The following is a 24,390-nucleotide window of genomic DNA, read 5'->3' as shown; positions in this document are numbered from 1 at the left end:
TGGACCTTCCGTCAAGAAAGAGCATTCCAAACTCTAAAAGAAAAGCTAACATCTGCTCCAATTTTGAAATTTCCAGATTTTTCTAAGTCCTTCTATCTAACAACTGATGCTAGTTCTATTGGCATAGGTGCCGTACTAGCTCAGAAGACTGATAGCAAGTACAACGCAGTTGCATTTGCTAGCCGAGTCCTTACGAAGGCTGAACGTAATTATACAGTAACTGAGCAAGAAGCTTTAGCAATAGTATGGTCTTTAAAGCACTTCCGAGACATTATTTATCAGTACTCTGTTCATGTCTTGACAGACCATGCTCCACTGATACCTTTATTTCAGAACAAACAACCTACTGGAAGGTTAGCCAGATGGACCTTGACTATCCAAGAGTTCAATCCCACCTTTGAACACTTACCTGGCAAGTCAAATGTAGTCGCAGATGCCTTATCGCGACATGTTAGTATAGTAACTGCAGACCCTCCATTTAGTGCTGAGGATGTAAAGAATGCTCAACGAACAGATCCCATGTGGTCTGGTGTGATTCGATTCCTGTTCCAGGAAGATCTTATTCTGACTGTGAAGCCACCAGCACCCATCAGTGACTTTGTCATGAACCAAAAATTACTGTATCGAACAGCCGAGTTGGGTACTCCTAGCAGAAGAGTTTACCAGTTAGTAATTCCACAGTCGCTAGTGAATGTAGCCTTACAGCTAGTTCACGATGTACCAGGTGTTGCACACCCTGGTATGGATCGTTCAGTAAAACAAGCCAGATTGAAATACTTTTGGCCTCGTATGGCAACTGATATTTCTGAGTATGTTAAGAAATTTAGTGTCTGCATGCAACATAAAGGTAATGCTAATAGCCGTAATCCAATCCAAGTGTATCCAACTACTAGCGAACCATGGGAAAGAGTTGCACTAGATTTGTTAACTAATTTCCAATGTTCCCTCCAAGGCAACAAACATCTGTGTGTTATGGTAGACCATTTCACCAGATATTGTGAGTCAGATCCTATTGCAGATAAGACTGCAGAGACAGTAGCTAAAACGTTTAAAGAACGCATTATCTGCAGGCATACCACCCCTAAGTCCCTAGTAACAGATAATGGAGGTGAATTCTGTAATGAGATTCTTGAAAATTTGTGTACTTTGTACAAGACCTCTAAATCCACCATTGTTCCTCATCATCCTGCCAGCAATGGGTTAGCAGAACGAACCAATAAGAAAGTACTTGATGTCTTGAGAGCCACTATCAATCCCAACAGTGAAACTTGGGATGAAGTTATACCTGATGTGCAGTGTGCAATAAATTCTGCTTACAATGTTTCCATAGGTGACACTCCACATTATGCATTGTATGGTGTAGATAAACGTTTCCCTTATGAGTTGTTATATTCTAATCCGAAACCAAATTACAACCCTGATGATTTCATAGCAACTTGTACCAGCTTAGCTCAAAGTATCTTTAGAAGAATCCGTGAAACACTTCATAAATCAACAGCAGAATTTACAAGAGTCGCAAACACTCGAGCAAAGCCATCCAAATTCAAAGTAGGCTCGAGAGTTATGCTGACTAACTTTAACAAAACGTCTGCAGTGCCAAAGCTTGATCAAAAGTTTGTTGGTCCTTATCGAGTAGTTGAACATATCACTGGCAATAAGTATAAGGTTAGAGAAATTAGTACTGGTCAGTATAAAGAATCGCATTTAGATCATATGAAGTTAGTATGTGATGATAATGATGTTCCAACCCAGACTAATGTGACAGACTCTGACAATCCTCCTGATCCTGTACTCTCTACCTCTGATACTCAGTCAGACGATCAACCTGAATGTAGTTATTCCCTACGTACACGACAGGTATTGAGAAATCCTCAAGTATCATTTGTTACTACCAATTCAGATTTGCCTCAAATACAGCATGAGTTAGCCAGTGCAACAGAGTTTGATCCTCCCAGAGATGACACCCATTCTGCATATGTCAATCTCACCCTAGCAGAGTTGGGGTTAAATGTAAATAACCTGTATAGATGAATAATTACAGTATCAACTTATCAGTATTCAAGAATTTTTTTTTGTGTTCATGTTCTCTCCGAATTCTGAGAGTTAACAGTCTAGATTTGAGTGTACCGAATCTGCCTTTCTGTTAAACACTTCTTTCTTTGTATATATTCCTTCCTCAGAATCCGTAGATCACATGAATACAGATCGATCGATCAAATTTTTTTTTTATCACTTCTATTGTGTAATCCCAATGTTGAGTTTCATTCGATGAGTTGTGCTATATCATACCTTGTAATGCATTACAGTTTCATTACAGTAAGTTTCATTATAGTCAATTACGTAAGCTTCCATTCCAATATTCTCCTTATGTTATAATGTTCAATTGTTGTGTACTTTGACATTGTATAGAATCAGCCCAAGCCGTACACCTGCCATCTCTAGTTTGTACTAGTTGTATGTCAGGACGACATACGTTAGTGTCGCCAAGCTCTCAGTAGAGTACCAGTTCCTAGTAACCAGTTACCAGTAACCTGCGTACCAGTAGATGACTCACTACCAATCGTCTGCGAGAAATCACTGACTGTTATTCATATTGCTGCTGACCATAGCAGGATTTCAAACACCCCTCACCCTGTAGGCACTTGTGAGTCAGTCGAAGATAGGGAGCAGAGAGAGGCAGGTCGGCTGTTGGCGCTTCCCATACTTCCCGTTATATATTATATGTACAAACCAGCCTACGTGAGTATTTTTACCCCAACCACGTTATCGAAACCCACATGACATCCCTAGTTTTGAAGGTTCTCACTATCCATCCTGTCATTTTTTCTAGCAGCTGCGATTGATATAATGTTATGGTCCTTGAAGGTGAGATCCTCCAGGTCTTTGACGTTGGTTTTTCGCTCTATTTTGTGGCCGGAATTTGTTTTGTACTCTGATGAAGTTTTAATTTCCTCGTATTTACCGTATCGGAGTAATTGAAATTTCTCATTGTTGAACTTCATATTGTTTTCTGCAGCCCACTGAAAGATTTGGTTGATGTCCGCCTGGAGCCTTGCAGTGTCTGCAATGGAAGACACTGTCATGCAGATTTGGGTGTCATCTGCAAAGGAAGACACGGTGCTGTGGCTGACATCCTTGTGTATGTCAGATATGAGGATGAGAAACAAGATGGGAGCAAGTACTGTGCCTTGACTACTACTCTTTGTGTTCTGTTTGTGAGGAAATTATAGATCCATCTACCAACTTTTCCTGTTATTCCTTTAGCACGCATTTTGTGCGCTATTATGCCATGGTCACACTTGTCGAAGGCTTTTGCAAAGTCTGTATATATTACATCAGCATTCTTTTTGTCTTCTAGTGCATCTAGGACCTTGTCATAGTGATCCAATAGTTGAGACAGACAGGAGCGACCTGCTCTAAACCCATGTTGCCCTGGGTTGTGTAATTGATGGGTTTCTAGATGGGTGGCGATCTTGCTTCTTAGGACCCTTTCAAAGATTTTTATGATATGGGATGTTAGTGCTATCGGTCTGTAGTTCTTTGCTATTGCTTTACTGCCCCCTTTGTGGAGTGGGGCTATGTCTGTTGTTTTTAGTAGCTGTGGGACGACCCCCGTGTCCATGCTCCCTCTCCATAGGATGGTAAAAGCTCGTGATAGGGGCTTCTTGCAGTTCTTGATGAACACGGAGTTCCACGAGTCTGGCCCAGGGGCAGAGTGCATGGGCATGTCATTTATTGCCTGTTCGAAGTCATTTGGCATCAGGATAACATCAGATAGGCTTGTGTTAACCAAATTCTGTGGCTCTCTCATAAAAAATTCATTTTGATCTTCGACTCTCAGTCTGGTTAGCGGCTTGCTAAAAACTGAGTCATATTAGGACTTGAGTAGCTCACTCATTTCCTTGCTGTCATCTGTGTAGGACCCATCTTGTTTAAGTAGGGGCACAATACTGGACGTTGTTCTCGACTTTGATTTGGCATAGGAAAAGAAATACTTTGGGTTTCTTTCGATTTCATTTATGGCTTTTAGTTCTTCCCGCGATTCCTGACTCCTATAAGATTCCTTTAGCCTGCTAGTGTACTCGCATATAATCTAGTGATACCAGTGAATAGCAGAATACAGTGTTGTAGTAGCAACTAACCAGTATTATAATGGTACTTAGTGGAGTGGAGTGACTTTCATTAGTTTCTTTTTTCTTGAAATACCAGACATATACTGTGTTTTTCATATAACCTGTAGTTACCAGCAGTCGCAATATACATGAGAAGCAATTATTACTACAGAAAAAGCGTCCTTCCTCCAAAATTTCCACCAGTCAACTATAGTGATAATATAGCAGTTATTGTGGTGGAGACGAAACAAAACTAGAAAAGCTAAATACACCGATTGATAAACAAGGGTTGAGGCTCGACCGTTCGTCACTGTAGGAGCTGCCAGAAATCACCGGTTTTTCAACACGCAAGTTATACTTTTGTATCAATCAAATCACATATTACTCGAGTAGATAATCTCAAGTAGATCCTTCATGTGTTAGCCCAAATCACCGACCAGTATGTTTTAAACAAGCGACCCAGTGATCAGATCAGCCTGGTTCCGAACCCTTGACAGGTCCGAACCCTTGACTGGTCCGAACCCTTGACTGGTTTCAAACGGATTCGTTGGACAATAAAGCAGACTGTAAACGGATGGGGTTGTAGGCGCCCTTATCAAACACAAACAATAAATATAAATCAGGAACGTACATGGTAAGCTGTCCAATATACAAGTACAGTTAGAAATAGAAATACAAATAGCTAGAGCTTCATTTAAGGAGGTTATTAGTAGAATATTCAAGAGGTTACTAGTAGAATTACAGTAAATCAACCATTCAAATCATTATGAAGCTCTGTGTAGTCTGCAGTAAATCAAACAAACGGGCTTCCACAAGGATAAATTGTCATTTTTGTGGAAATTTGTGTCACGCCCCTTGTGCAGATATCCAAGAACTAGCTACAAGCAGTATTAAAACAGGGAAGTGTTTTTGGGTATGCCCAAATGAGATAAATCTGTGGACTAAAATCACAAGGGTATTAAAAGAGGATAATATTAAAGCTGCTTTCATAGACAAACTGGAAGCTTTCTACAACAGATGGGAACATAAAATGTCTGGGATGAATGGTACTGCCCTTGATACTGGCCATGTAGTCAGAAACTGTAAGGCTGGAGGTGATGTCCTGGTTGTCAGTAAATGTGGGGCTGATAGTGCTGTCCTGGGAGACAGTAATGGTGAAGCTGGAGGTGCTGTCCTGGGAGACAGTAATGGTGAAGCTGGAGGTGCTGTCCTGGGAGACAGTAATGGTGAAGCTGGAGGCGCTGTCCTGGGAGACAGTAATGGTGAATGGTGAAGCTGGAGATGCTGTCCTGGGAGACATTTTGACCAGGTAGTCGGGAATTATACTCAGGAAGGAATACATATAAATGACCTCATAGGGGACAGGAGCCATAGTGGGGAAACAAGTGTAGTCAAAGATAAGATAAAACAAATATTACAAACTAGATATACCACTGGAAATAGCAAACAAGAGGACTTCACTAGCAATAGTGAGGATATATTACCAAAAAGAACTGGTGGGAGCTCCATTGTTGGTGCTAGTGAAGATAGGAATAAGACAGAGAAACATGCACCAACAGGGAATACAGTCACAGAAACCCAAGGCAAACGGAAACCAAGCCTGTGCACATACCATGCACTTGGTATCTGCAGACATGGGAAATCTGGAAAAACAGACGGGACGTGCAACTATGACCACCCTAGAAAATGCCATGCCCATATGACAACAGGAAAATGCAAACTCCCTTCCTGTAAGCTTTTTCACCCTGAAATGTGTGCCTCTTCAGTACAGGAAAGACTGTGCTATAACTTAAATTGCCAGGCACACCATCTAAAGGGGACAAAAAGATACAAAACATCCAGGCCATGGGAAAACCTGGGTAGCCACAGCCACTCTGGAGGGAGTGGTTTTTTAGTGCCAGTAAGGAAAAAAAACTGGCAGGAAATGGCAGAAATCGTACACCAAATCCAGTCATTCCTGGAGTGGAACCACAGTCGATGGCCTCCACTCCAAACCAACAGATACAGATACTAATGCCAGAAAAAAAATCCCCCCCCCAGTACCAACAATACCACCAGTCCGATGACATTCTTCTTTGCAAATATACAGGGTCTAAAGCCAGCAACAAACAACAAAATACCTTTCATCCATGGACTGCTTGCAGAGGCAAAGGCAATGTTCGCGGCTTTCACTGAGACCCACATAAAGGATCACTTGGACAACGAAATATGGATCCCAGGTTACAACCTATACAGATGTGACAGAGTGAACAGACAAAAGGGAGGGGGGTTGGCCTGTACATTGCAGAGTCACTTGTTTGCACAGAACTGCTTAATGCCTCAAATGATGTACTGGAAGTTTTAGCAGTAAAGGTCGAGAACCAAAACCTAGTCATTGTGGTAGTCTACAAGCCTCCGGATGCAACATCCCAGCAATTCCAGGAACAGCTGTTAAAAATTGACCACTGTCTGGAAAATCTTCCAGCTCCTGCACCCAACATCTTGCTCCTGGGGGATTTCAACTTAAGGCACCTAAAATGGAGGAATATAGCAAATAATATTATTGCAGTAATAACACCAGGAGGCAGCTCTGATGAAAACTCACACTCACACGAGCTTTTAAATCTCTGCACAAAATTCAATTTAAACCAGCAAATAATAGAGCCTACTAGACTGGAGAATACACTAGACCTCATCTTCACTAACAATGATGATCTGATAAGAAATGTCACCATATCAAAAACAATATACTCAGATCACAGCATAATTGAGGTTCAGACATGTATGCGTGGAGCCCCAGACCGACATAATGAGACCAGTCACGAGGGAGCATTCACCAAATTCAACTTCAATAACAAAAACATAAAGTGGGACAAGTAAACCAAGCCCTAACCGATATAAGCTGGGAAGATATACTAAGCAACACAGACCCCAACTTATGCCTAGAACAGATTAACTGGGTGGCACTCGATGTATTGTATGCACAAGGCTTATTCCTCTAAGAAAAAGGAGGAGTAGATGTAAAATAGAAAGAGACAGGCACTCCCTTTACAGGCGACAGAAAAGAATAACAGAGCGGCTAAAAGAGGTCAATATATCTGAAATGCGTAGGGAGACACTGGTCAGAGAAATAGCAAGCATCGAACTTAAGCTAAAGGAATCTTATAGGAGTCAGGAATCGCGGGAAGAACTAAAAGCCATAAATGAAATCGAAAGAAACCCAAAGTATTTCTTCTCCTATGCCAAATCAAAGTCGAGAACAACGTCCAGTATTGGGCCCCTACTTAAACAAGATGGGTCCTACACAGATGACAGCAAGGAAATGAGTGAGCTACTCAAGTCCCAATATGACTCAGTTTTTAGCAAGCTGCTAACCAGACTGAGAGTCGAAGATCAAAATGAATTTTTTATGAGAGAGCCACAAAATTTGGTTAACACAAGCCTATCCGATGTTATCCTGACGCCAAATGACTTCGAACAGGCGATAAATGACATGCCCATGCACTCTGCCCCAGGGCCAGACTCATGGAACTCTGTGTTCATCAAGAACTGCAAGAAGCCCCTATCACGAGCCTTTTCCATCCTATGGAGAGGGAGCATGGACACGGGGGTCGTCCCACAGTTACTAAAAACAACAGACATAGCCCCACTCCACAAAGGGGGCAGTAAAGCAACAGCAAAGAACTACAGACCGATAGCACTAACATCCCATATCATAAAAATCTTTGAAAGGGTCCTAAGAAGCAAGATCACCACCCATCTAGAAACCCATCAGTTACACAACCCAGGGCAACATGGGTTTAGAACAGGTCGCTCCTGTCTGTCTCAACTATTGGATCACTACGACAAGGTCCTAAATGCACTAGAAGACAAAAAGAATGCAGATGTAATATATACAGACTTTGCAAAAGCCTTCGACAAGTGTGACCATGGCGTAATAGCGCACAAAATGCGTGCTAAAGGAATAACAGGAAAAGTCGGTCGATGGATCTATAATTTCCTCACTAACAGAACACAGAGAGTAGTCGTCAACAGAGTAAAGTCCGAGGCAGCTACGGTGAAAAGCTCTGTTCCACAAGGCACAGTACTCGCTCCCATCTTGTTCCTCATCCTCATATCCGACATAGACAAGGATGTCAGCCACAGCACCGTGTCTTTCTTTGCAGATGACACCCGAATCTGCATGACAGTGTCTTCCATTCCAGACACTGCAAGGCTCCAGGCGGACATCAACCAAATCTTTCAGTGGGCTGCAGAAAACAATATGAAGTTCAACAATGAGAAATTTCAATTACTCAGATATGGTAAACACGAGGAAATTAAATCTTCATCAGAGTACAAAACAAATTCTGGCCACAAAATAGAACGAAACACCAACGTCAAAGACCTGGGAGTGATCATGTCGGAGGATCTCACCTTCAAGGACCATAACATTGTATCAATCGCATCTGCTAGAAAAATAACAGGATGGATAATGAGAACCTTCAAAACTTGGGAGGCCAAGCCCATGATGACACTCTTCAGGTCACTTGTTCTATCTAGGCTGGAATATTGCTGCACACTAACAGCACCTTTCAAGGCAGGTGAAATTGCTGACCTAGAAAATGTACAGAGAACCTTCACGGCACGCATAACGGAGATAAAACACCTCAATTACTGGGAGCGCTTGAGGTTCCTAAACCTGTATTCCCTGGAACGCAGGCGGGAGAGATACATGATTATATACACCTGGAAAATCCTAGAGGGACTAGTACCGAACTTGCACACGAAAATCACTCACTACGAAAGCAAAAGACTTGGCAGATGATGCAACATCCCCCCAATGAAACTAGCACGTTAAGGACCATACAATAAGTGTCAGGGGCCCGAGACTGTTCAACTGCCTCCCAGCATACATAAGGGGGATTACCAACAGACCCCTGGCAGTCTTCAAGCTGGCACTGGACAAGCACCTAAAGTCGGTTCCTGACCAGCCGGGCTGTGGCTCGTACATTGGTTTGCGTGCAGCCAGCAGCAACAGCCTGGTTGATCAGGCTCTGATCCACCAGGAGGCCTGGTCACAGACCGGGCCGCGGGGGCGTTGACCCCCGGAACTCTCTCCAGGTAAACTCCAGGTAAGTTCGATGTTTGCTATTTCTCTGACCAGTGACTCCCTACGCATTTCAGATATATTGGCCTCTTTTAGCCACTCTGTTATTCTTTTTCGTCGCCTGTAAAGGGAGCGCCTGTCTCTTTCTATTTTACATCCATGCTTCCTTTTTCTTAAAGGAATAAGCCTTGTGCATACATCGAGTGCCACCGAGTTAATCTGTTCAAGGCATAAGTTGGGGTCTGTGTTGCTTAGACTATCTTCCCAGCTTATATCGGTTAGGATTTGGTTTACTTGGTCTTACTTTATGTTCTTGTTATTGAAATTGAATTTGGTGAAGGCTCCCTCATGACTAATCTCATTATGTCGGTCTGGGGCTCCACGCATACATGTCTGAACCTCGATTATGTTGTGATTTGAGTATACTGTTTTGGATATGGTGACATTTTGTATCAGATCATCATTGTTAGTGAAGATGAGGTGTAGTGTATTCTCCAGTCTAGTAGGCTCTATTATTTGCTGGTTTAAGTTGAATTTTGTGCAGAGATTTAATAGCTCGTGTGTGTGTGAGTTTTCATCAGAGATGCCTCCTGGTGTTATCACTGCAAGATGTTGGGGGCAGGAGCTGGGAGATTTTCTAGACAGTGGTCAATTTTTAACAGCTGTTCCTGGAATTGCTGGGACATTGCATCTGGAGGCTTGTAGACTACCACAATGACTAGGTTTTGGATCTCGATCTTTACTGCTAAAACTTCCACTACATCATTTGAGGCATTAAGCAGTTCTGTGCAAACAAGTGACTCTGTGATATACAGGCTAACCCCCCCCCCCTCCTTTGCCTGTTCACTCTGTCACATCTGTATAGGTTGTAACCTGGGATCCATATTTTGTTGTCCAAGTGATCCTTTATGTGGGTCTCTATTAAAGCCGCGAACATTGCATTTGCCTCTGCAAGCAGTCCATGGATGAAAGGTATTTTGTTGTTCGTTGCTGGCTTTAGACCCTGTATATTTGCAAAGAAGAATGCCATCGGGCTGGTGGTATTGGTGGTACTGGGGGGACACCTTTTTTTGGGCATTAGTATCTGTATCTGTTGGTTTGGAGTGGAGGCCATTGACTGTGGTTCCACTCCAAGAATGACTGGATTTGGTGTACGATTTCTACCATTTCCTGCCAGTTTTTTTTTCCTTCCTGGCACTAAAAACCTCTCCCTCTTGAGTGGCTGTGGCTACCCAGGTTTTCCCATGGTCTGGATGTTTTGTATCTTTTTGTCCCCATTAGATGGTGTGCCTGGCAATTTAAGTTATAGCACAGTCTTTCCTGTACTGAAGAGGTACACATTTCAGGGTGAAAAAGCTTACAGGAAGGGAATTTGCATTTTCCTGTTGTCATATGGGCATGGCATTTTTTAGGGTGGTCAAATTTGCACGTCCCATCTGTTTTTCCAGTTTTCCTATGCCTACAGATACCAAGTGCATAGTATGTGCACAGGCTTGGTTTCTGTTTGCCTTGGGTTTCTGTGACTGTATTCCCTGTTGGTGCATGTTTACCTGTCTCTTTCCTATCCTCACTAGCACTAACAATGGGGCTCTCACCAGTTGTTTTTGGTAATGTATCCTCACTAATGCTAGTGGAGTCCCCTTGTTTGCTATCTCCTGTGGTATTACTAGTTTGTAATATTGGTTTTATCTTGTTTTTGACTACACTTGTTTCCTCACTACAGCTCCTATCTCCCTCGAGGTCATTTATATGCATTCCCTCCTGCGTACATTTACTGACTACCTGGACAGCACCTCCATCCTCACCATTACTGTCTCCCAGGACAGCACCTCCAGCTTCACCATTACTGTCTCCTAGGACAGCACCTCCAGCTTCACCATTACAGCATTATCAGCCCCACATTTACTGACTACCGGGGCAGCACCTCCAGCCTTACAGTTTCTGACTACATGGTCAGCACCAAGGGCGATCCCATCTGTTATAGAATCTTCCAGGTTTTCTATGAAGGCTGCTTTGAAATTATCCTCTTTTAATACCAATGTGATTTTAGTCCACAAATTTATCTCATTTGGGCATACCCAAAAACACTTCCCTGATTTAATACTGCTTGTATATAGTTCTTGGATATCTGCACAAGGGGCATGACACCAATTTTCACAAAAATGGCAATTTATCCATGTGGAAGCCCGTTTGTTTGATTGACTGCAGACTACACAGAGCTTCATAATGTGATTTGAATGGTTGATTTACTGTAATTCTATTAGTAACCTCTTGAATATTCTACTAATAACCTCCTTAAAGTGAAGATCTAGCTATTTGTATTTCTATTTCTAACTGTACTTGTATATTAGGACAGCTTACCGGTGTACGTTCCTGTTTTGTATTTATTGTTTGTGTTTGATAAGGGTGCCTAAAACCCCATCTGTTTACAGTCTGCTTTATTGTCCAACGAATCCGTTTGAAACCGGTCAAGGGTTCGGACCGGCCAAGGGTTTGGAACCAGTCAGATCTGATCAGTAGGTCACTTATTTAAAACATATCTGGTCGGTGATTTGGGCTATCACATGAAGGAACTACTGGAAATTATTTAACCGAGTATTATGTGATTTGATTGATACAAAAGTATAACTTGCGTGTTGAACAACCGGTGATTGCTGGCAGCTCTTACAATGACAAACGGTCGAGGCCTCAGCCCTTGTTTATAGATCACTGTATCTAGCTTTTCTAGGTTTTTTTCTGTTTCCACCACAACAAATGCTATATTATCACTATAGTTGAATGGTGGAATAGACACTTTTTTGCAGTAATATTTGCTTCTCGTTGTGTATATTGCGAGTGCTGGTAACTACAGGTTATATTCAAATTCAAATTCAAATTCAAAGTTTATTCTCTATAAGGATTACAATGTTGAATTTACAGAATTTGGTTATTGTGTGGTTTACATGTAGTTAAATAATGATTACAGAGTGTACCACTAGAACGCCTAGCATGGCTAGGCATTTCAGGCAGACTTAGTTTAATTCTTTATTTTAAAATATTACAAATTATGAGGTAAGTTGGTATTATGGCTAAGTGACTAAATACTAGTTTGTGAGTTTAGCAATGTGAATGCTTTTGTTTTGGCACAGTACATAGTTTCAGTATTGGAGTATCACAGGATTCATTATTTTAAGATTGAGATTAATATTTCTGTTTATGGTCAAATGGGTGAGTGAGTGTAAGTGTGAACCACCAGGTGGTATTCGTGTAGTTAGTTGACGGGGTGTATCAGGGAGATAAGATGTTTTCTAATGGTAGTTTTGAAGGTGATGAATGTGTCTGCAGTTCTAGAGTTCTCAGGTAGGGTGTTCCAGATTTTAGGGCCTTTGACATACATTGAATTTTTGTAAAGGTTTAGTCGGACACGGGGAATGTCGTAGAGATGTTTGTGTCTGGTGTTATGCCTGTGGGTTCTGTCACAACTATCAAGAAAGCGTTTTAGGTCAAGGTTGATATTAGAGTTTAAGGTCCTGTAGATGTAGATTGCACAGTAGTAAGTGTGGATGTACTGAACAGGAAGTAAGTTTAGATCTATGAAGATTGGGGGGTGTGTTGCCAGGGATGGGATTTAGTGATTATTCTTACTGCAGCTTTTTGTTGGGTTATTATTGGCTTTAGGTGTGTTGCTGCAGTTGATCCCCAAGCACAAATAGCATAGGTGAGGTATGGATAAATAAGTGAGTGGTATAGTGTGAGAAGGGTATTTTGTGGCACATAGTATCGTATCTTGGAGAAGATCCCAACTGTTTTGGATACTTTTTTGGTTATGTGTTGGATATGGGTGCTGAAATTCAGGTTGTTGTCAAGGTATAGGCCTAGGAATTTGCCCTCATTATGTCTGGTAATTAGAGTATTGTCGATCTTAATGTTAATTTGTGCATCTCCTGCTCTGCTACCAAACATAATATAGTAGGTTTTGTCAGTGTTAAGCGTAAGTTTATTGGCTGTCATCCAAGTCGATATTTTGATCAGCTCCTTGTTAACAATGGTGTTGAGGGTGGCAAGATTAGGGTGAGAGATGACATAAGTCGTGTCGTCAGCAAAGAGAATGGGTTTCAGGTGTTGGGATATGTATGGAAGATCATTGATGTATATGAGGAAGAGCAGGGGACCAAGGACACTTCCCTGTGGAACTCCAGTATCAAGTGGCTGTGTTGTTGATGCTGTTTCTTTAATGGTGACATACTGATACCTATTAGTAAGGTAAGATTTGAAATAAGCGAGCGCATGGCCTCTTATACTGTAATGGCCAAGTTTGTGGAGTAGGATGTCTTGGTCTACTGTGTCAAAAGCTTTTCTTAGGTCAATAAAAATTCCTAGTAGATATTCCTTATTTTCCAATGCTGTGTAAAGCAGATCTCGCATTTTTATGATTGCATCATTAGTGCTTTTATTTTTCCTGAATCCAAATTGGCAGGGGTTGAGTATGTTTTGTGCCATTATAAATGAATATAGTCTCCTGTGCAGGAGTTTCTCAAAGATTTTGGATAGCAATGGTAAGTTTGATATTGGCCTATAGTTGTTTAAGTCTGTAGGGTCACCACCTTTATGTATTGGTGTAACCCTTGCCATCTTGAGTAGTTTTGGGAAGGTGCTAGTTTCTAGTGGCTTGTTAAAAAGTAATGAAATAGCATGCGAAAGGACATGGGCCGCTCGCTTGTACAGATTCCCTGAGTTATTTTTAAGTGACTTTATAATCTCGGTGACTTCCGAGGGCTCAGTTGGTGCAAGATAGAAGGAGTTTGGGAAATTCCCATCTAGGTAGTCCCCGGCATGGGCATTGGTATGTGGGATTTTATTGGTGAGATTAGATCCTATGGTTGAGAAGAAGTTATTTATCTTGTTAGCTGTGTCAGTGGGATGTAGTGGTGTTTCATTAGGTTTAGTTAGGACAATATTCTTGGTTTTTTTTCAGTTTGTGGGTCCCTAGAATCTGAGAGAGTGTTTTCCAGGTCTTTTTTATATCTCCTCTAGTGTCTGTGAATCTACTGGAGTAGTATAGTTGTTTCGCTTTCTTTATTACTTTGGTGAGAACTGATGAATAGTGTTTAAGAATATCTTTGTGTATTAAGCCCTGTCTATATTGCTTTTCGTATTGGTGTTTCTTGTCAATGGATTTCAGAATGGTGCTGGTTAGCCATGGGCAACCAAGCCGTTTGTTTGTGATCTGTTTCATTTTTATAGGACAATGTTTGTTGTATAGTCTAAGTAATTTGTTAAGAAAAATGTCTGTGCAGTCATCAATACCATTGGCCTTGGAGAATTCTGTAGGCCAGTCAACAGTCTCTAGGTCAGCTGTGAACTTCCTTATTCAGGCCTCGTCATGGAGTCTAAATGAGACTTTGTTGTATTCAAGTGGTGGTTTACTAATGATTGTCAGGAGGAAGGTAGGGTAGTGGTCTGTAGTGCTATCTGTGATTATCCCTGATTTAAGGGGGGCTAGTATATTGGTCCATATGTGGTCTATTATGGTTGCACTTGTCTCAGTCAGCCTGGTTGGTTTAGTTATTGTTGGTATGAGAAGTGTGTTGTTCATATTGTTGATGAAATCAGTTACAGGCTGATCATCTAGTAAGCCAAGATTGATGTTGAAGTCTCCAGCTAAGAGAAGGTGGTGCTTATTCATTTGTCTGTTTGTTATTAGTGACTTTAATTTCTCACTGAAATTTGGGATGTTTGTGTGAGGTATCCGGTAAATGGCACCAATTGTTATAGGTGTCTTAAGGTTTTTTACAGTAAAATTAGCAAAAATGTATTCCCCATATTCATCACTAAAGCAAGTGGTGCTAATACAAGATAATTGGTTAGAGTAATAGATTGCAATACCACCCCCAACTTGGTTTGGTCTGCAGTTGTGAATTGCTGTGTATCCTGGTAGAGGGTAGATATCTATTGTGTCCTATATGAATTTCACTGTATACGTCTGGTATCTCAAGAAAGAGAAAAAAACTAATGAAAGTCACTCCACTCCACTCAGTACCATTATATTACTGGTTAGTTGCTACTACAACACTGTATTCTCCTATTCACTGGTATCACTAGATTATATGCAAGGTACACTAGCAGGCCAGGAAGATTATTAAAACAGTTGACCTGTGTGGTAAGTTTCTGGCGACTTCTGGCACCTGCCTCTTTAGGCCTATCACTTCAGTTTGAATTACACCTGTTTTAAATGACACTTTAGCATTTATTATCTATATACTAGGGTGCCACTGTAGTATACACTACAACACTATGTATACACAATATTATCAGGAAGACTTTCTTTCCTCTGACTAAAAAAAGTTCTATTATTATTATTTTGCACACGGCACACTAGGCCTATGATTCCTCTCTGGCAGTAAACTCTGCTAGGTAGTGCACACTAATCCTCCTTTTTTTTACTCGGTATATACTATTTTCTCCCCAAGATTGGTTCCAAGCACTAGAGGGATGTATCGTATAAGATTGATGGCACAAATTACAGTTCTAGCACGTAACAGCGACCGTGAAAACACGAGAAAACACGGAGCACAATGAGGCACGCTGCCACACTGCCACAAGCAAATTTAGATCATCATATTGGACAACGTCATACCATTGTTCATTGAACACAGAGACAAATAACCATCATAATTTAACCCTAGGACATAGTATCTTGGTGACAAAAAAACATCTTTCCAATAGTGTAATATGCATACTATTATGCTTACATTACAATTTGACATTAAGAAAATTAACACATGGCTGAACTTATTATTATGACTAACACAAAACCCTGCTTATAGTTAAGAATGTCATCAGCCATGGTAACATTACTCCTGATATATTCACAGACTCACTTTTTACATATATAGTATGTACAAAGGTCAAAACATAATATCACATGACATATGATTGAACAGTATGTCCACAGGATTTATAACAGTGCCATACATGCCCGGTAACATATATAATATAAAAATACCGAACCAATTTGGTAAGCTCCCTCGCTTTCCCATGACCACCCATGATAAAACGCACCTACATTTATAGCTTTGCCCCATCAAGAGAGTTTTCTATCTAAAATTTATGCCAGGAATACACTCATCCCTCCCCCCCGTCTGGCTGAGACCAATCCTATTCAACCATTACACCATTAATTCTCGCAACCATTCGTCTCTCAGCTTTTGAGTAGAGAGAACGTGCACTACTGCTGCCCTCTGTAGTTGACTGGTGGCAGTTTCATTTTCTCAACATGGCACTGGCGGATAGATGCTGCGCCAATACTATGTGTATCGAGTTGACCCGTGGGGCCATGCTTGGGCCATCGATGGCGCTACTATTGCCTGCAATAATCCATGATACCTATGGTATCGCCAATGAGGACTTGTGTGGTGTGGCTATGAACGTCGTGAAGAGGATCTTTGTGAAGTTTTGCTTGGCTCATGTTTATGAGGCGGTGGTAGACGAGTTCCAGGAGGTTAACGTAGTGGTTAACCATGCAGTGTCAATGCAGCTACACAATGTCTCCCACTACTACACATGGGTAAAGGTCAGAAACGTGCCCTTCGAGGCCAAAGTGTCTGACATTCGAGCAGCATTGGGTACATATGGCACCATACACATGGCTACAGAAGGGAGGTGGTCTGAGGGCCTGTATGCAGGGATGCCAGAGGGAACGTTTTCTGTAAAGATGACCTTATGTCACCCAATCCCTTCTTACGTGATCTTGCATGACTTCAGGACTCAGGTATAGGTGCCATATGCCGGGCAAAGACGAACCTGTAGGTTGTGTGGCACATACAACCATCTGGTGGTACAGTGTGAACGACGATGAGGTGCTAGGGCTGGTCAACAATGCACAGATGAAGGGGAGGATGGTGCGGGGCAAGATGTGCCTGGTGTGCCGGCACTTCCATCAGGATTGTCTTGGAGTGAAGAGCTTGAGTGGTCTACGGAGATGGAGACCGTGTGTGCCACACTCCTGGGGGTGTTGCCTTCCTTGGAGGCAGAACCTGTAGTGGACATGGCTCAGCAAGATGTGCAAGATGACATTGCCGAGGAATCCATTGCCTCTGTGCTAGATAAATTATTTACGGAGAAGAGTCTGTGTCCTGCGACGGACCCTCCCCTCGACCTGGGACCTGCTGCAAAGGCGGACATTGGACATAAAGAGTGACTGGACGTGGGCTTCCCCGACACCTTGCTGACACATACAGTGGAGGTGGAAATCCACCAGGACTGCACGGTAGATGACGACATGCAGGTGGAAAGTGTGACGTGGAAGCATTCTGCAGCGCATTCGGACTCGGAGGACGTGCTGACACCAGCCCAGTGAACAGAGAAAAAAAACATGGGCAGATGTGACACAGAGAGGGCCCTGTGGCTATAAAGCTCAGGGGTTGGTCAAAAGTGTTTCCAAAGGGAGAGGGGGTGAAAAAGGAGGAAACAAAAGATCAGGTGAAAAAATATCAGTATCCAGAGGGAAACCCTCATTGTTCATTTTAAGTGCCTGACAATAAACATTAATAGTTTCAGACTGTGCAAAAGTGTGTATGGTTTCGAGATTTATTGGTGCGTCTTAATGTTGAGGCTGTGTTCATACAAGAACACAATTATAAATTAGGTAGTGAGTTGTGGATAGAAGGGTATAATGTGTATGTGGAGTATGCTAAGTGGTTGAAAGGTGGCGTAGCCATCATGATCAGGGAGACTAGCCCATTTGTTGTGAGTCATTGCAAGGGTGGAGAGGGAAGGGTAATTAGGATGGAAGGTCTATGGGGCAGAGAGAAGGCTACCTTTGTGTGCGTGTATGGACCAACAGAGAATGATGGGCACGTAAAAACTACCTTTGTGAAGGAGGTATTAGTATATTATTTGCGGTCTCTCCCTGAAGTGGTGGTCATAGGAGGAGATTTTGGAACTGCGTGATCCAGCGTAAGGATGTTGAACCCCGGGGAAGCGGACACTTTTCTGGGGTTTTAGGGGATTTATTGGCTTGGGTGGGATTAATGGATGTGGTGGGGGATGAGGTTGAGCACACCTTTGTACGTCGCGGGTACACAGTGCGACTTGATAGAGTGTATGTGCCACATACTATTGCGGTTAAGACCGTGCATACCGTAGATGTGGTGTTTTCCGATCATAGAGGTGTTCTCATGGACTTAGGTTGGGAGGGATTACCTAGTCAGAGTCGAAGTTACTGGAAATTGAAAGGGGAGGGGAGTAGCCAATCCTTCACGACTTTGTGGGAGGGTTTATGGGCAGGGGCACCGGAGGATGGTGACTTGGTCCGGTGGTGGGATACGGTAGCTAAGACACATATCTGGGATTATTATGTTTGGTGTGGGCAGGAACGTAATTGTCTTTTGTATGGGCTCCAGGGGTATTCTGAAGGACAGTTACATGATTGTTATGTGGGAGATGGTGCACGATACCCTGTTGAGGAAATTGAGGATTTAAAGGAGCGTATAAGGGGCTTGCATAATGATCATTTTGATGGGGCACGGGTTGTGGGAGGTTTGGAGGAGGTTCTCTGGGAGGATCGGCCTTCGGCTTGTGTGTTGAGGGAACAGAGGCAGCAGAGAGCAGCCATGGAGATGATGGGATTAACAGTGCACACAGGGATGAAAGGCTATCACGAAGGTCAAGTGTTGATGATGACGGAGGGTATGAGTGGGTATATAGATGCATGGTTTAAGACCTACATGTCAAGTGTTGGGATAAGTGAAATAGCACTATGGGAAATAGGTGACAATATGCAGTGTGGGCTCAGTATGCAGGATAGAGAGGCATTGGAAGGACCTATTACGGAGTGTGAGATATGGCAAACTTTGGCTGGGGTAAGCTTAGGTAAAGCACCTGGCGTTGACTTCTATGTTACGAATTGGGGTGTTATGAAGGCATTTTTGGTAAGGTTGTTTAACATCTTAAAGAATGACAGAGTTATGGGGGATTTGCAATGGATGGCAGTGGTGGTATTGGTGCCAAAAAGCAACCAATCAACAGTTCTAGATTATAGGGCCATTTCGCTCATGTGCAGTGATTACAAATTATTTGCAAGGGTACTGGGGAACAGACTGAAAAAGGTGATGAACAAAGTCATAGACAGAGGACAATACGGAATACCAGGCAGGTCCATGATCGAAGGGCACGAGATGATTCGAGGTTTTATAGAAAGGCGACAGGTGTTGGGTGGGGGGGGAGTTTTAGCTTTGAATTGGGCTACTGCATATGATAGTGTAGAAAGGGGAGCGTTGTGGCAGTTCATACGCTGGCAGGGTTTTGGGAATGAAATCATCTCTTGGGCACAGACTTTATACAAAGGGGCTACTTTGCGAGTGCAGGTCAATGGTCGGTTAGGTGTGCCAGTTCAAATGGGTCGGAAATTAAGGCAAGGTTGTCCCCTTTCACAATTATTGTTCGCGTGTTTTCAGGATCCTCTTTATAAGGTGGTGAGGGCTAGTTTTTTGGGGGGTCTGGGGGGTTATCAGAGTGACGGTTGGCCTGGCATTGTAGGTTATGTAGATGATACAACAGTCTTGGTAAGGGGTGGGATAGACTTACAGCAGGTGGAAAGAGTTGTGAAAGTTTTTGGAGAGGCGACAGGGATGAGAATTAACGCCACGAAGACTAAGTTCATGGCAGTGGGAAATTGGGACCAAAGGTGTGGGGGCATAAGGGGTAGATGGAGCATGGTAGACCAACTTAAGATATGTGGGGTTGTGTATGTTTGTGATCCGAAGGTGGCACATGAGGTGAACTCAGTAAGGGTTGTGGATAGTGTGTTAAAAAGACTAGGAGGATTGAGGCCAACACATCTCATGCTGCACCAAAGAGTAATCATGACAAATGTATTATTGTATAGTAAATTATGGCACGTCGTGGTTATGTATCTGTTAATGTGCAGAGAGGTCACAAAATTGTTGGGTAGGGTTTATCGGTTTATTTGGGGATCTGGTTGTGAGTGGTTAAGCAGAGGGATAACTACTTTGCCGATTGGCCGGGGATGGCTGGGGCTCATACCTCTGGAACGAAGGATTATGAGTATTTATGTGAAATGGAGTTTTCTGCGGGAAGGTGGAGAAAAGGGAGGGGGGGGGGATCGAGACAGTGCACATGGACATAAAACATTGGTGAGAGGGGAAGGATTTAAGAGTAGGGGAGGCAATGTTGAGAGTACTGATGGTGGTGAGGGATCCAGCTCGAATAAAGTTGCAAGTAATCGAGAGAGTGGGGAGAGGGATGGAAGTGGCAGCTGTGGAAGAAGCATACCCGATGTATGCTTGGCACGACATATGGGAACATCTACGAAAGTTGCACATCAGTCTGGGTGTCCAAGAGGTGATGTATCGGTTTTCACAGGGAATTTTACCATCTGGGATCGTCTTATTTAATCGCAAGCTCAGGGAAGGTCGAGCGTGTGGTGAACTGGAATCCATTTTTCATGTTGTATATTTTTGTGAATGCATAGGTGGGGTTAGGGATTTATGGGTGGGGGTGGGTTGCAGGTATTACGTGTATTGAGTTTAAATATTGAAGGGGTGGGAATGCAGGTTAAAATCACAGTGGCACATCTGGTGACCGATTTCGTGTTCACATCATGGGCAATGAGAGATGTTGGTGCAGGTGAAAGGATAAAGGGGCTGGCGACGACATTTTACAGAACTAAGTGCCACAACAGGGAAATATATGGTAGGAGATATGACACTGAATTTACAGAGAATTATAAGAATTTTCGGCTGCACGATTTATGGAATTTGTAGGTCACTGGGAAGCAACGGGCTAGTCTCCCATATAGGGGTGTGAGGGTGTGAGTGGGTACACATGTACTGTGAGGTATTAATATTCAATTCAATTCAATTCAAGTTTATTCTCTATAATGGTTACAATGTGGGGTTTACAGGTTTTGGGTATTTTGTGGTTTACATGTTATTAAATACTAATTACAGAGGGGGCCACTAGGACACCTAGCATGGCTAGGTATTTCGAGCAGATATTTCGAGCAGACTTAGATTAATTCTTAACATTAAGTCCTTACAGATTATAGTATTAAGGCTAAGTGACTACATCATAATTTTGAGTTTAGCAATGTGAATGCTTTTGTTTTGGCACAATACAAGGTGTCTATATTTGAGTAACAGAGGCAAACTTGCGACTAGTTAGCATTTATTATTTTAAGATTAAGATTAGTATTTCTGGGTTTATAGTCAGTGGGTGAGTGAGTGTAATTTTGAACCACCAGGTGGTTATCATGTAGTTAGTTGTACGGGTGGATCAGAGAGATAAGATGTTTTCTAACTGAAGTTTTGAAAGTGATGAATGTGTCTGCAGTTCTAGAGTTTTCAGGTAGGGTGTTCCAGATTTTAGGTCCTTTAAAATACATTGAATTTTTGTAAAGGTTTAGTCGAACTCGGGGAATGTCATAGAGATGTTTGTGTCTGGTGTTATGCCTGTGGATCCTGTCACAACTATCAAGAAAGCATTTTAGGTCAAGGTTAATATTAGAATTTAAGGTCCTGTAGATATAGATTGCACAGTAGTATGTGTGGATGTTCTGAACAGGGAGTAAGTTTAGATCTATGAAGAGTGGTGGGGGGGGGTGTTGCCAGGGATGGGATTTAGTGATTATTCTTACTGCGGCTTTTTGTTGGGTTATTATTGGCTGAGTCATATGACAGAAGAGTCCGTGAGAAGTGTAGTTTACTGTTTGTATGACACCATTGTTTATTTTAAGGCGTATTTCCTCAGACATGATAGGAACAGAGGTGGAAACGCACTTCTACATAAATATGTAGTGCGTATGTATATGTGTGCATCTGTACAGACATATACATAGATGTATGTATGAGTGTATACATATGTGTGCGAGAATATGTCAGAATAGGTGAATAGTTGGTGACATGGTGTAGCATATATGTCATAAGATGTATACCAAATATATATATGAGTGTGGGGTACCCCTTGTTCATAACTTTTATCATGATGAAAATAAGACTAATCGTAACCTGATCGTCAGACAATTGTATATGGGTTTTTAGTGTAAAATTCTTACAAATTCTGTAATGTCTGGCAAGTGTAATGCCAGGTGAGGTGTATGAGTTTAGCATCACTTTATGTGTCTAAGTATACTTGTGTCATGTAGGTAGTATTATAGGCTTTTAATTTACACTGTATGTGTAATGTGGCGCCCATTGCATTAGACAGTTGAATAAGCGGCTACTACATTGGGGGAATGGGAATGACAGGGAGCAAGCTTCCACCCAGTGGGGGATGAGTGTGTGCACGGAATTAAGTTAGATTCAACACGAAGAAGTACCTTAGACTGAATGGTAAGAGTATTACAAGCAAGTTGTGAATGTGTTGTATAGGATGAACTGGCATTGAGTCGAGTAGACAATCTACCCTTGTATCTAATGTGTTGAATTGTTTAGTATTTTGTACAATATCCAATGTATCAGGGGTCACTGTCATTGTCGGGAGGTGTGTGTGGGTGTGTTGTAATATAATAAAGGTTAGGAGAACGGGGATTATACTATCATCATGTAAAGTGATTTTCACTTTGAGGGGGGGTACAGTAATTAGTTAGTAGCACTATTATATTTAATCCCACAGGTGAGGGTGAGTGTTGGTTGTGTGAGTTATTGACAGCCTTAAAGTGTAATGATGATTAGTGTTGTAACCAGTTGATAGTGCACTGGAATCCATTACATATAGTTTGTGTTTAGTTTAATTGTCATATAAGTACCTGTCTATGTACAATATCTGTATATGGAGGATAAATAAAATATAAAAAAAACTTCTCGCAACCTATGCACATTCATACCTCTATACTGAACTGGAAATTCTATATCCCATCTCCTTCCATACACGACCTCATTCCTACACTTTGTTTTATAAAAATGCCCAGCTAAAGCCCATATTCACACTTCCCCCTCCACCTCCCTCATAGCCCACGATATAGCAATATAATCCACTACCAAATACATGACCGCCCTTCTCACACTATCACCCACTCCATCTATGTACAAACTCAATGCTTTCAATACCATTAACCTACCTCTTCCAACCATATCCAAGACCCTATGAAACCATAGATGTACCCTTGCAATACCATCACAAAAATACACCACATGATATGCAGTCTCCGCCTCCCCACACAAAACACAACATGTGGACTGCACAATGCTCATCTGATACAAACGTACTTTAGTGGGTAATATCCCATGTAAAATCCTATACATAGTTTCCCGCACCCTTGACTTTAAATGTAACTTACGAAACGCACCCCAGATACCTGCCCAGTTATATAAAGGAAAGACACTCTCCCCCACCATCACCTCATTACCACTCACAGTCCTCCCCAAAACTCACACCAACACTTCTCCCGGTATGCTAACCCTCAATAAAAATCTCAACATATACATACACTCCTCCAATTCCCTAACCCCCCCACCACTGCCGCACATCATCCATAACCTCACTCACCCTTACACCCCGATTCAGAGGCGTCGCTAGAGTTGGTGTCACCCGGGGCAGAATCTCTGGCGTCACCCCCATGAAATTCAAGGGCCGGGGGATGGGGGGTAAACTCCAGTTATGCCAGTACTGCATGACCAGTGACAAATGTTTATCAATGAGAACATTTAAGGGCCATAAACTGAACAGGAGAATACTTCTCAACTTTATTAATGATAAAATAAATAATTGTAGTAATACTGAGTAAACATAAACTCAAATACCACTTTGAGTACAGCCAACACATCTTACATTTATTCGTCTTCAGCAATGCCAAAACTAAAAAAAAAAAAAAAAACTTGAAAAATAATGAAAAACATTGCAATATCAGAGAAACACTAGTTCCGATATGACCTTGAGTGCAGGTAACATCTCAGTGAATCTGATCATACATTTCCTTGTCTTCAGTTATGCAAAATCATCTATCACATCAAAATCAATCTATCAGATCATCAAAATCAACGAAGGATTCTTCTCTCATGTTGGTGAGGCACTGTTTTGTGCATTAGTGTCACCTTCTTTAGAGGCTCTATGGTGTCACCCCCTAAATGGTGTCACCCGGGGCGGCCCGCCCCCCCCTTACGACATCTCTGCCCCAATCCCCACCCAATTGTGTATAACTATGTTTCACATACATGCTTTTCAGTCTACTACACAGTGGAATTAATCCTAATCCTCCCCTCCCCAATGCTG

This window comes from Cherax quadricarinatus, chromosome 21 (genome assembly GCF_038502225.1).
Source record: "Cherax quadricarinatus isolate ZL_2023a chromosome 21, ASM3850222v1, whole genome shotgun sequence".
Classification (NCBI taxonomy): domain Eukaryota; kingdom Metazoa; phylum Arthropoda; class Malacostraca; order Decapoda; family Parastacidae; genus Cherax; species Cherax quadricarinatus.
This window is presented reverse-complemented; position numbering follows the sequence as displayed.